This window comes from Neofelis nebulosa, chromosome 14 (assembly GCF_028018385.1).
Source record: "Neofelis nebulosa isolate mNeoNeb1 chromosome 14, mNeoNeb1.pri, whole genome shotgun sequence".
In the NCBI taxonomy this organism is placed as follows: Eukaryota; Metazoa; Chordata; class Mammalia; order Carnivora; family Felidae; genus Neofelis; species Neofelis nebulosa.
In genome coordinates, this window is record NC_080795.1 from 23,550,361 (window position 1) to 23,564,585 (window position 14,225).

The window sequence follows — 14,225 nt, forward strand, 5'->3', positions numbered from 1 at the left end:
GCACTTCACAAAAGAGAGTATCTAAGTAAATACAATACCACTATACCTACTCTAGAATGGCTAAAATGAAAATGTCAATACTAAGTGTTGGCTGGTAAGGATGTGGAGTAATTAGAACTCTCATACACTGCTGGAGAAAGCATAAATTGTCACAGACAATTTGGGAAGCCATTAGCCACAAATTTGTAAAGCCAAACATATGCATATTCCACGATTTTACCTGTGGGTATTTACACAAAATGTGTATATGTGAACACCAAAAGCCATATATAAAAATGTTCATAGCAGCATTATTTCTAAGAGCTCAAAACTGGAAACAACCCAAATGTCCATCAACAGTAGAATGGATAAATGAACTTATACAGTCCTCTATGTCAATTATATCTCAATAAATTTGAAAAAAAAACCACACTACCCCTTCCCTGAAGAGGAACAACTCAGTGTCTTATCAATTAGTGCGTTTATTTATTTATTTTATTTTATTTATTTTTGTTTTTGTTTTCAAGTTTTTATTTAAAGTCTAATTAGTTAACATAGGTTAATACCGGTTTCAGGAGTAGAATTTAGTGATTCATCGCTTACATATAACACCCAGTGCTCATCACAATAAGTGCCCTCCTTAATGCCAATCACCCATTTAGATCTTCCCCTGCCTACCTACCTCCATCAGTTTGTTCTCTATAGTTAAGAGTCTCTTATGGTTTGCCTCCCTCTCTCTTTTCTTTCCCCTTCCCCTATGTTCATTTGTTTTGTTTCTTAAATTCCACACATGAGTGAAATCATATGGTATTTGTCTTTCTCTAACTTATTTCACTTAGCATAATACTCTAGCTCTAGCCATGTCATTGCAATTGGCAAATTTTGTTCTTTCTGATGGCTGAATAATCCATTGCCTTCTTTATCCATTCATCAGTTGATGGATTCTTGGGCTCTTTCCATAATTTGGCTATTATTGATAATGCTGCTATAAACATCAGGGTGCATGTGCCCCTTCGAATCAGTATTTTTGTATACCTTGGGTAAATACCCAGTAGTGCAATGGCTGGGTCATAGGGTAGTTTGACTTCTAACTTTTTGAGGAAAGTCCATACTATTTTCAAGAGTGGCTGAACAAGTTTGTATTCTCACCAACAGTGTAAGAGGTTTCCCCTTTCTCCACATCCTCACCAACATCTGTTTTTATCTGTGTTGTAAATTTTAGACATTCTGACAGGTGTGAGGTGGTATCTCATTGTGGTTTTGATTTGTATTTCCCTGATGATAAGTAACATTGAGCATCTGTTCTGTGTCTGTTAGCCATATATATATATATATATCTTCTTTGGAAAATGTGTGTCATGTCTTTTGCCCATTTCTTAACTGGATTATTTCTTTTTTGGGTATTGAGTTTGATAAGTTGTTTATAGATTTTGGATACTAACCTATTATCAGATATGTCATTTGAAAGTATCTTCTATTCCGTAGGTTGCCTTTTAGTTTTGTTGATTGTTTCCTTGACTATGCAGAAGCTTTTTATCTTGATGAAGTCTCAATAGTTTATTTTTGTTTTTGTTTCTCTTGCCTCCAGAGACACATCTAGTAAGAAGTTGCTAGGGCTGATGTCAAAGAGGTTGCTGTCTGTGTTCTCCAGGATTCTGATGGTTTTCTGTCTCGCATTTAAGTCTTTCATCCATTTTGAGTTTATTTATGTGTATGGTGTAATAAAGTGGTCCAATTTCATTCTTCTACATGTTGCTGTCCAGTTTTCCCAATACCATTTGTTGAAGAGACTGTCTTTTTTCCATTGGATATTCTTTCCTGCTTTGGATATTCTTTCCTGCTTTGTCAAAGATTAGCTGACCATATAGTTGTGGGTGCATTTCTGGGTTTTCTATTCTGCTCCATTAAAAAAATTTTTTTGTTTAACATTTTATTTATTTTTGAGAGAGAGAGACAGACAGAGTGTGAGTGAGGGAGAGAGAGAGAGGGGATACAGAGTGTGGAGAGAGAGAGAGGGAGACACAGAATCTGAAGCAGGCTCCAGGCTCTGAGATGTCAGCACAGAGCCCAACACAGGGCTCAAACCCACTGAGCTGTGAGATCGTGACCTGAGCTAAAGTCAGACGCCCAACTGATTGAGCCACCCAGGCACCCCTATTCTCCATCGATCTATGTGTCTGTTTTTGTGCCAATACCATACTGTCACGATGACTATAGCAGTGTAATATAGCTTGAAGTGTAATATAGTTGTGATGCCTCCAACTTTGCTTTTCTTTTTCAAGATTGCTTGGGCTATTCAGGGTCTTTTGTGGTTTCATAGAAATTTTAGGATTGTTTGTTCTAGCTCTGTGAAAAATGCTGTTGGTATTTTGATAGGGATTCCATTAAATGTATAGATTGCTTTGGATAGTATAGACATTTTAACAATATTTGTCTTTCCAATCCATGAGCATGGAATGTTTTTCCATTTCTTTGTGTGTATGGAACACTATAAGTGTTCTATAGTTTTCAGAACACAGAATTTTATCTCCTTTGTTGGGTTTATTCCTAGGTATCTAATGGTTTTTGATGCAATTGTAAATAGGATTGATTTCTTTTTTCTTTCTACTGCTTCATTATTGGTGTAGAGAAATGCAACAGATTTCTATATATTGATTTTGTATGCTGCAACTTTGCTGAATTCGTGTATCAGTTCTAGCAATGTTCTGGTGGAGTCTTTTGGGTTTTCTGCATAGATTATCATGTTGTCTGTGAATAGTCAAAGTTTGACTTCTTCTTTGCCAGTTTGGATGCATTTTACTTCTTTTTGTTGTCTGATTGCTGGGGCTAAAACTTCCTGTACTGTTTAGTTAACAATGGTGAGAGTGGACATCTCTATCTTATTCCCGACCATACAGGAAAAGCTCTCAGTTTTTCTCCATTCAGGATATTAGCTGTGGGTCTTTCATATATAGCCTTTACAATGTTGAGGTATGTTCCCTCTCTCCCTACTTTGTTCAGTTTTTATCAAGAATGGATGCTGTATTCAAAATGCTTTTCTGCATCTATTGAGAGGATCATCTGATTCTTATCCTTTCTTTTATTAATGTGGTATATCATTGTTGATTGATTTCAAATATCGAACCACCCCTGCCTCCCAGGAATAAATCCCACTTGATTGTGGTGAATTATTCTTTTAATATACTATCAGATTCAATTAACTAGTATCTTGTCAAAAATGTTTGCATCCAAAAAAAAAAAAAAAAAAAATTAAAAAAAAAATAAAAAATAAAAAAAAAGGGGCGCCTGGGTGGCGCAGTCGGTTAAGCGTCCGACTTCAGCCAGGTCACGATCTCGCAGTCCGTGAGTTCGAGCCCCGCGTCGGGCTCTGGGCTGATGGCTCGGAGCCTGGAGCCTGTTTCCCATTCTGTGTCTCCCTCTCTCTCTGCCCCTCCCCCGTTCATGCTCTGTCTCTCTCTGTCCCAAAAAATAAATAAAAAACATTGAAAAAAAAAAAAATTTAAAAAAAAATGTTTGCATCCATGTTCATCAGGGAATTTGGTCTTTGCATCCGTGTTCCTCAGGTTATTAGGTCTGTAATTCTCCTTTTTAGTGGGGTCTTTGTCTGGTTTTCAAATCAAGGTAGTGTTGGCCTCATAGAATGAGTTTGGAGCTTTTCCTTCCATTTCTATTTTTTGGAACAGTTTGAGAAGAATAGGTATTAACTCTTCTTTAAATGTCTGGTAGAATTCCCCCTGGGAAGCCATCTGGCCCTGGACTTTTGTTTGTTGGGAGATTTTTTATTACTGATTCAATTCCTTTGCTGGTTATGGGCCTATTCAATTTTTCTATCTCTTCCTGTTTCAGTTTTGGTAGTTTATATATTTTTAGGAATTTATCCATTGTTTTCCAGATTGCCCAATTTGTTGGCATATAATTTTTCATAATATTCTCTTATAATTTATTTTGTTTCCATCGTGTTGGTTGGGATCTCTCCTTTTTAATTTAAGATTCACTTATTTGGATACTTTCTCTTTTCTTTTTGTTAAGTCTGGGTAGGGGTTTATTGATTTTATTAATTTTTTCAAAGAACCAGCTCTTAGTTTGTTGATCTGTTCTGCTGTGTTGTTGTTGTTGTTTCTATGTCACTTATTTCTATTCTAATCTTTATTATTTCCTTTCTTCTACTGGCTTTAGACTTTATTACCTGTTCTTTTTCTAGCTCCTTTAGGTGTAAGGTTGGGTTGTGTATTTGAGACTTTTCTTGCTTCTTGAGATAGACCTATATTGTTATATACTTCCCTCTTATGACTGCCTTTGCTGCATCCCAAAGGTTCTAGACTGTCGTGTTTTTATTTTCATTTGCTTTCACGTATTTTTTAATTTCTTCTTTAATTCCTTGGTTAACCCATTCATTATTTAGTAGGAAGTTCTCCAACCTCCATGTTTTTATTGATTTCCAAATTTTTTCCTGTGGTTGACTTCAAGTTTCATAGTGTTGTGGTCTGAAAATATGCATGGTATGATCTCAATCTTTTTGTACTTGTTGAGGCTTGATTTGTGGCACAGTATGTAATCCATTCTGGAGAATGTTCCATGTGCACTGAAATGAGTGTGTATTCTCCTGCTTTAGATGAAATGTCTGAATATTTCAGTTAAGTTCATCTGGTCCAGTGTGTCATTCAAAAGCCATTGTTTCCTTGTTAGATAATCTGCTTAGATAATTTGTCCATTGCATAAGTGGGGTTTTAAAGTCCCTTATTATTATTGTATTGTTATCAATGAGTTTGTTACTAATTGATTTATATATTTGAGTTTCTCCAAGTTGGGGGCACAAATATTTGCAATTGTTAGATCTTGTTGGATAGACCTCTTTATTATGATATAGTGCCCTTCTTCATCTCTTGTTAGTCTTTGGCTTAAAATCTAGTTTGTCTGAAGTAACTATGGCTACTCTGGCTTTCTTTTGATGTCCATTAGCATTATAAATGGTTCTCCATCCCCTCACTTTCAATCTGGAGGTGTCTTAGGTCTAAAATGAATCTCTTGTTGGCAACATGTAGATGGCTCTTTCTTTTTTTAATCCATTTTGATACCTTGTGTTATGTTTTGTGATTGGAACATTTAGTCCATTTACATTCAGAGTGGTTATTGATAGATATGAATTTAGTGTCACTGTATTATTGTAAAGTTGGTATTTCTGGAGAGTTTCTCTGCTCCTTCCTAGTGTTTGTTGTTTTGGTCTTTCTTTCCCACTCAAAGAGTCTCCTTTAATATTTCTTACAGGGATGGTTTAGTGGTCAGAAACTCCTTTAGTTTAGTTTAGTTTTGTTTTCCTTTGTTTTTTGTTTGTTTGTTTGTTTGTTTGTTTTTGTTTTTGTTTTTTGGTCTAGGAAACTCTTTATCTCTCCTTCTATTCTGAATGACAGCCTTGCTGGGTAAAATATTCTTGACTGCATATTTTTCCTATTCAGCACATTGAATATATCATGTCACTCCCTCTGGCTTGCCAAGTTTCTGTTGATAAGTCTGCAGCCAGCCTTAAGGAATTCCCTTGTAAGTTAGGTATTTCTTTTCCCTTGCTACTCGCAGAATATTTTCCTTATCTCTGTATTTTTGCAAATTTTACTATGATATGTCTTGGTTTCGGCCTGCTTTTGTTGATATTGATGGGAGTTCTCTGTACCTCCCAGAGATGGATGTCTGTTGCCTTCCTCATATTAGGGAAATTTTCACCTATAATTTGCTCAAATAAAACTTCTGCCCACTTTTTCCCTGTCTTCTTCTGGAACTCCTATGATACTAGTGTTTTTATGCTTTATGGAGTCGCTGAGTTCCCTAACTCTACATTTGTGATTCAATTCTTTTTCTTTCTCCTTTCTTTTCAGCTTCATTTTTCCCCCACATAATTTTATTTTCTATATCACTTATTCATTCTTCTGCTTTCTTTCATCCTGTAGTCATTACATCCAGTAGATTTTGCATCTTGGTTACAACATTTTTTTATTTCAGCCTGACTAGTTTTTAGATCTTTTATTTGTATGGTAAGGGACTCCCTGATGTCTTCTATGCTTTTCTCAAGCCCAGCTAATATCCTTATGATTATTGTTTTAAATTCTGGTTCAGGCATATTACCTATATCTGTTTTGACCAGATCCTTGGCCATGACCTCTTCTTGTTCTTTCTTTTGGGATGAATTCCTTCCTCTTGGCATTTTGTCTAGGTTTCTGTCTTCCATGTGTTAGGAAAGCCTGTTATGTTTCCTACTTCAGAGAGTAATGGCTATATTAAGAAAAGGTCACGGGGCGCCTGGGTGGCTCGGTCGCTTAAGCGTCCAACTTTGGCTCAGGTCATGATCTCACGGTCCGTGAGTTCGAGCCCCGCGTCGGGCTCTGTGCTGACTACTCAGAGCCTGGAGCCTGTTTCAGATTCTGTCTCCCTCTCTCTCTGCCCCTCCCCTGTTCATGCTTTGTCTCTCTCTGTCTCAAAAATAAAATAAACGTTAAAAAAAAAAATTAAAAAAAAAAAAAAAAAAGAAAAGGTCACATGCTGTGCACGGCCTGTCACTTCAGGAAGTGTTTTTGGTGTTTGTTGTGTGCACTCTGCTGTTGTCTTTTGGCTGCTCTTTCCCTCAATTCAGTCCTCTGCAGAGTTTCTCCTTGCCTGCAGTGAGGAGTGTTTGGACCTTGTCTAGTGTGTAGTGAGTTTTAACTCGGTGTGTTTTGGTTTGCTTGTTAAAAAAGGCTAGATCCTATTTCCCCTAGAGCTAGAGCTCTGGAGCACTCTGTGGCTAGTAGACTTGGTGTGTGCAGGGGTTTTGTGTTGGTCTTCTGAGGAAGAGGCATGTTGCTGTTCTGGCTCGCAGGCACATTTGCCCTCTGTAAAACAAAACAAAACAAAACAAAACAAAACAAAACAAAACAAACAAAAAACCTATAGAGCACAGGGGGACAGGGCTTGGTGTAAGTGGCTCAAGCCTCTACTGTGAGTATTGTGTGTCTTTGAAGTCCATGAGTGTTGATGGAAGGGGTGAAAAATGGTGTCATCTGGCTCTCTTGTCCCTGGAGAGGGGAGTTTGCACCCACTGATGTTCAGGAAGCCCTCACAGAGGAACGAACAATTTTCTCTCTTGTGTCTGAGGCTTCTGTCAAATCTCTGCCTTCACCTTGTCTGTGTCCAAGTGTTTGCCCATCTGGCAGCACAGTACTCTTGTGTTTTATCTCAGGAGCATGGCTGAGTGTCAAAACTCCAAATTTTAGGGACCTTGCATGGCACAGACCTGTACTGATCCTCTAATGGAGAGGGTGTCACCAAGCTGTGTCTGGTGCTGATTTGTCCCAGAAAAGCAGTTGCATGACCATGCGGGGTTTGTAGTTTATGGTAAAAGCAGCAAAAACCCAGTGTCCAAGTTAGCTGCCCTCAACAGGTGCCCCGGCTGCTATGCTAAGGAATGAGGCAGCTCAACGGTCTTTTGTCCCCTGAGAGGCAGTGCTACCTCTCCCAAATGCACTCCAGGAAGGGGAACTATCTCTCCCAAAGTGACCCAGGGCATCCTCAGACCATGCTCTCTGCTTCTGGTCCTCTGCCCTCCTCCATATGAGCACTGCTATGCCAGCCAGGCTTGACCCTGGCAATGGCACAAACTTCCAAAACTTCAGGTTTTGAGCTCTGCTGCTGTAAAAACTCGTGATTATCAGCCTCTCTTGTTTTCCCAGTCAGTAATTTTGGGGAAGTGCTTTTCTTGTGCAAGTCCCTGCATGCTGCGCTCTCTCTCTCACTCTTGTTCTCTCTGTCTCTCTGTCTCTCTGTCTCTCTCTCTCTGTCTCTCTCTCTCTCTCTCTCTCTCTCTCTCCTGTCTCCATGATCAGGGCTCCCTCCCCTCCACCACACCAGGGATTCTTTTCTTCTGCAAATCTTATCTCCATAGCTCCTACTTTCCACAGTGTGGCCTCTTTTCTTCCTCTAGTTGTGCAGTTTGCTCTCTCAGTCCACAGATCGATTTCTTGGGTGTTCAGAATGATTTGATATTTATCTAACTGTGTTTGAGGGATGAGGCAAGCATGGAGTCCCCCTACTACTGCACCATCTTAATTCCTTCCACCACAATATCTCAATTATTGAGTTTAAAAATAAATCTGAGGGGCATCTGGGTGGCTGAGTCAATTAAGCATCTGACTCTTCATTTTGGTACAGGTCATGATCTCATGGTTTGTGGGTTTGAGCCCTGCATTGGGCTCTGTGCTGACAGTGTTGAGCCTGCTTGGGATTCACTCTTTCTCCCACTCTCTCTGCTCCTCCCCTGGTCTCTCTATCAAAAATTAATAAGCATTTTTAAAAAATAAAAACAAATCCAAGATCTCTACATTATGTCTGTTTCTCCTGCAGTTCTTTTGTGATCCCCTCAAGGACTAATTATAAAGTTAAACCACCACAAGTGCTAAATAAAATAGTGGGGGAAAAAGGAGATGGTGGAAAAAGAAGGACGATAGTTAACACATGTAGATATACATAGGACATAGCAGGAAAGAGTAAGTTGTAATTAGATGTTGTAATTGTCATTTTTACAACTGATTGTAAGGCTGAAGCAGGTTTTTATGATTTCTCTCTTCTATTGTATTTACTTTGCCTTCAGTCAGTAAACCTCCTGGCATCAATGGGGTGCCCTAAACTTATTCCTGGGGGATCTGAGCTCCTGGTGATTCTGTGTTCACGTAGTTGCAGTAATCTTTCATTAACATTGATGCTAGATCTAGAAAATCTCCAGGGATCAATTTATATTCCTAGTCTGAAACAATGATGGGTGAGGTAAGAATTAGCTCTCCCCAGAGTATATCTCCAAGTCTAAAGGAGTCCCTACTTCTTTACAACTAGAACACTGTGGTAGATTTAGCTGTCGAGAAGGGTCTTAAGGGATTAGAAATGATCCTTGTTTAATTTTGTGGGTTCCTTCTCTTTTCTTAATATCTTAAATTTCACATAGTAGACATATAACCACCAGTTGCCAACTCAACTAACATTTTAATTCAGCAACTTATTGGATAAATCTTCACACTTGGTTTTACAGTGATCAGAAAGCTGCCTGTGGATACACCTGGATGGCTCAATAGGTAGAGTGTGCAACTCTTGATCTGGGGCTTGTGAACTCGAGCCCCATTTTGGGTGTAGAGATTACTTAAAAATAAATCTAAAAAAAAAAAAAGCTGTCTGTGGCTGAAGAACAGCATAATAGAAATTTCCTAGGATTCTAACTGTGCCTGAAATGAAACAGGAATTTGTGGTTGTCTTCTTTCTTTAAGCTATTCAGTACCATTAAAAGCTATAATTCCACCTCTCAGGCTATAATTTCACACTGTTAATTTTTTATATCTTCCATCTTGTTCTTTGATAGATGCTTTGCAAGCATCCAAAGCCTTGTCCTCAATGGGAAAGAAATAACTCGCATAGCTATTTAATCCTCCTGAGCTCTTGACTCTCAGATTACCATTTATGAATTCTATGGAATTGCCACTACTTTTGGCCCTAGCTAGGCAAGGTAATTAAAAAATGTATATCAGTTCCCCCCTTTATCTTGAGAGTTTGTTGCCTATAACCTACCTTTAACATCAATTTCTGTAAGAGTCATAGTCCTTAACTAAAGCCTAGGTAGAAAATAAAAGGCAATTATTGGAAGGATGTGGAGTGTTCCTTGGTCATGTCCCAATGCATGGGTAGTCAGGAAGCTGAGAAGAAATATTTTTTTTACCTCTGTAGTAGGATGTTGGGGCCCCATCTTCACTTGTTTTTAGATAATGGGTATTTTCCAAGTCCAGGATGGGGACTGTTATGATATATAGCTAAAACCAAAGTAAACAAAGAAAACATCCCATAAAAATGGCCACTACATTTTCAACTTCTTTGAGATTTCAGAATTTTCAAGTTTATACTTAGGGGATTTTTCTGTGAGAACTTACATTGCCTGCAGATGTTATTGTCTGTTTTGTTCCAATATTTACACCTAATTTTATTTTTTATGTTTATTTTATTTTTGAGAGAGAGAGAGAACAAGCAGGGGAGGGGAAGAGAGAGAGGGAATCACAAAATCCGAAGCAGGCTCCAGGCTCTGAGCTGTCAGCACAGAGCCCAATGCGGGGCTTGAACCCACAGACGGTGAAATCATGACCTGAGCCAAAGTTGGATGCTTAACCGATAGAGCCACCCAGGTAGGTGCCCCTACACCTAATTTTTAAAAATTACAACTTTGTCTGGAAATTTCCAAGAAATACTATGTAGTGTATTGATAGCAAGTATTTGTATGTTGGTCCTCACTTTTGTTTTTTAGAGATGTAATTGACATGAAACACCATATTAGTTTCAGGTGTACAGCATGATTTGATATTTGTATACACTGCAAAATGATTACCACAGTAAGTCTAGTTAACATCTGTCACCATACATAGTTAGAAAAAAAAATTCTTTCTTGTGATGAGAACTTTTAAAATCAACTCTCAGCAACTTTAAAATATGCAACACGTTATTATTAACTATGGTCATCATGCTGTACATTTTATCCCTGTGACTTACTAGTCTGAAAGTTTGTACATTTTGATCCCTTTTACCCCTTTCACCACCGCCCCCCCCAACCTCTGGCAACCACCAATCTATCTGTTTTCTGTATCTATGAGCTTGATTTGTGTTTTTGTTTTGTTTTGGTTTTTAGATTCCACGTACAATTGAGATCATACGGTATGCATCTTCCTCTCTCTAATTTCACTTAGCATAATGCTCTCAAGGTCTGACATGTTGTGGCAAATGGCAAGATTTTATTTTTTTATGGTTGAAATAAATGTTATTCCATTCTCTGTGTGTACATATATATGTATATATACATATGTGTGTGTGTGTGTGTATATATATATATATATATATATACATATGACATTTTCTTTATCCATTCATTAATTGATGAATACTTAGATTGTTTGCATATGTTAGGTATTATAAATAATGCTGCAATGAACATGGATGGGGTTGGAGGGTGGCATATATCTCTTTGAGTTAGTATTTTTATTTTCTTCAGAAAAATACCCATAAGTGGGATTTCTGGATCATATAGTAGTTTTATTTTTAATTTTGTGAGGAACCTCCATATTATTTTCCATAGTGGCCACACCAACTTACATTCCCACCAATAGTAGACAAATTTTCCCTTTTCTCTGAATCCTCACCAACACTTGTTATTTTGCCCTCATTTTAAATGAAATTGCATGTGATAAATATTTTTTAAGTGTGGTAACTATTGGCTTGATGTTGTTTTATTTTTTTATTAAAAATTTTTTTAATTTTTTTTTTTTTTTTTTTTTGAGAGAGAAGGAGAGAGAGAGAGAGTGCAAGCAAGGGAGAGGCAGAGAGAGACGGGGACAGAGGATATGGAGCAGGTTCTGTGCTGACAGCAGAAAGCCTGATGCAGGGCTTGAACTCACAAACCATGAGATCATGACCTGAGCTGAAGTCAGATGCCTAACCAACTGAGCCACCCAAGTGCCCCAAGTATTGTTTGAAAATAATGTATGGAATATTTTTTTCCTAGTGTATTAGTTTAAAATCAGAAGTGGAAAGAATATTTTACCAAATGATTTTTTAAAATTAATGTTTATTTTTGAAAGACAGAGAGACAGAGCGTAAGCAGGGGAGGGGCAGAGAGGGAGACACAGAATCTGAAGGAGGCCCCAGGCTCTGAGCTGTCAGCACACAGCCTGACGCGAGGCTCGAACCCACAAACTGTGAGATCATGACTTGAGCCGAAGTTGGGCGCTTAACCAACTGAGCCACCCAGGTTTCCCACCAAGTGTTTTTTAAATATCTACAGAGATGATCCTACATTTTTCTTTGGTAAATTTATATCAATACGTTTTCTTGCCTTCAACCATCTTTGCTTTCTTGGAATAACTGTCAATTATGGTGTAGTATTCTTTGACTATAGTCTGGATTTGATTTGCCAGTATTTCATTTAGAATTGTTGCCTCTATATTCCTGTGAGAGAGGCCTCTGTGGATTGCTTTTTTAAAATTTATCTATCTATCTATCTATCTATCTATCTATCTATCCATCTATCAGGATGATCCTGGCTTTGTAAGAATGACTTGGAAATTTGCCATCTTTTTCTATGTGCTAGAACAGTTTACTGTGGGAATCATGTTCCTTGAAGATTAAAAAAACAAAACACTTAACTGTAAAAATAATCTAGTCTTATGCCCCTGTGGGAGAAATATCTGGACAACAACTTTATTTTCTTCCATGGTTCATTGGTCTATTTAGATTTTTCTTTTTTTAATTTTCATAATTTAGAATTTCCTAGTAAATCAATCACAATTCAAAAATTTATTGGTATGATTATATAATAATCTCATGAATTTAAAAACTTTTCTCATTTTTGTGTATAACCTTTCCCATAACAAATGTTGGGCATTGTTTTCTTTTTTATTTTATCTGCATTTTTTTCTTTCCTGTTTTTCTTTTTTTTTAATGTTTATTAATTTTTTAGAGAGAGAGAGCACGTGAGCAGGGAGGGACAGAGAAGGAGACAGGGGATCTGAAGCAAGCTCCATGCTGTCGGTGCAGAGCTCAGTGTAGGGCTAGATCATGACCTGAGTAGAAATCAAGAGTTAGATGCTTAACTGACTGAGCCACCCAGGTGCCCCAAAATAAATAAACTTAAAACAAAAATTTCTTTTCTCTTTTTGCTGCTCAGTTTGTGTGCCTTTTATTACCCTGTTTTCCAGATCCTGGAATGTTCTTCTGCATCCTCTAGTGTTGATTCCCTCTAGTGTTTTTTACTTTTTATTGTAATCTTCAACTATGATTGATTTTTAGTATTTTTTATCTCTTTTTTGAAGGTCTCACTGAGGTCATCAGTTCTTTCCCCCAACCCAGTATCTTTGTGATTATTAAATTCTTTGTCATGCATTTTGCTTATCCTGTTTCATTTAGTTCTTTTTCCGAAGTTTTTTTCTTATTCTTTTGAAACATACTCCTGTCTCCCCATTTTGCTTGGCTTTCTGTTGTTGTTGTTGTTGTTTTTTTTTCCTATGGATTAAGTGAAATGGCTACTTCTCCTAAAGTTAAGTAGTGGTCTTGCGTATCATGTCCCCTACTCGGGCTATGTGGACTTAGTGACTTTTGCTGGCTAGCTGGATAGGTTACTCTTTTGAACTGTGGCATGTCCCCATTTCTCTTGCTATTCTATGCTGTGCAGTAGCTGTTCAGTCAGCTCTCGGTTTTTCTTCGGGAGCAATTGTTTTGTTAATAGTTGTAGTTTGGGGTGTTCCATGGAGGAGGTTGAGTTCAGAGTCTTCCTACATCACCTTCTTGAACTGGAACCTCCCCGTTTAATTTTTTGAAGTGCCAAACTATCTTCTACAGGAGCTGCACCATTTTACATTCACACCTGCAATTTATAAATTGTAATTTTTACAATTTATACATCTAGGCCAGTGTTTTTGTCCTTTAAAAAAAAATATTATTGCTATCCTAGTGGTTGTGAAGTAGGTATCTTTTTGTGGCTTACTAGTTCCCGAATGACTTATGACTTGAGCAGACTTGCATGTATCGTTGGTCATTTGTGTACCTTCTTTGGAGAAACGTTTATTCAGAGACAGCTATTCTTTTTTCAAGGGAGAACATCAAGAAGCTAGATCATTAACAATGACCTTGAACCTAGCTTTCCTGCCTTTGCTATTCATTAGTCTTCCCTGCAAGTGGCAGACCAGATGATGTGCAGATATCTCCAATTAGGCTCAGGCTAATCTTTTATTTTAACATTTACATATTAGTAGTTAGGACATAAAATTTTAGGGTTGCAGTGGAATATGTCTGAGACACTACCTTTACACCAGTGAGTTTGATTCAACTCAACATTTATTGAATGCCTGCAACGTAATGGCATTCTGCTGGACACTAAGAAAGATAACCAATCAACACCACCTAAGAAAATAATTTTCCTCCTTCATTCCTGAAAACAGTTGTGTTAAAAAAAAAAAAATCACACAACTTAAATTGTTTCATTAGTTTCACAAGCTTTTGTATTTTTATAACTTTAGTATATATAGCCATTCCATTAGCCAGTGTAACTTCCTGGACTCAATTCTTTAGGAACAGGTTTTCATCAGAGTACCTTCAGTGTTTAAGGATGGTATGGTAACTCATCAGTCTATTCTTGCCCAGAACAGGAAAATTGCCTTTCAATATGATGTTGGAAAAAAAACCCCAAAATGTTGGAAACACAATGCTTA

General features: G+C 37.6%; 1 long non-coding RNA gene across 1 annotated transcript in view; it reads left to right on the plus strand.

The window, feature by feature from the left end:
* LOC131495080 (uncharacterized) overlaps positions 1-14,225 on the plus strand; it is a 54,578-nt gene that overhangs the window by 26,066 nt on the left and 14,287 nt on the right. The gene's annotated exons all lie outside the window — the stretch shown is intronic.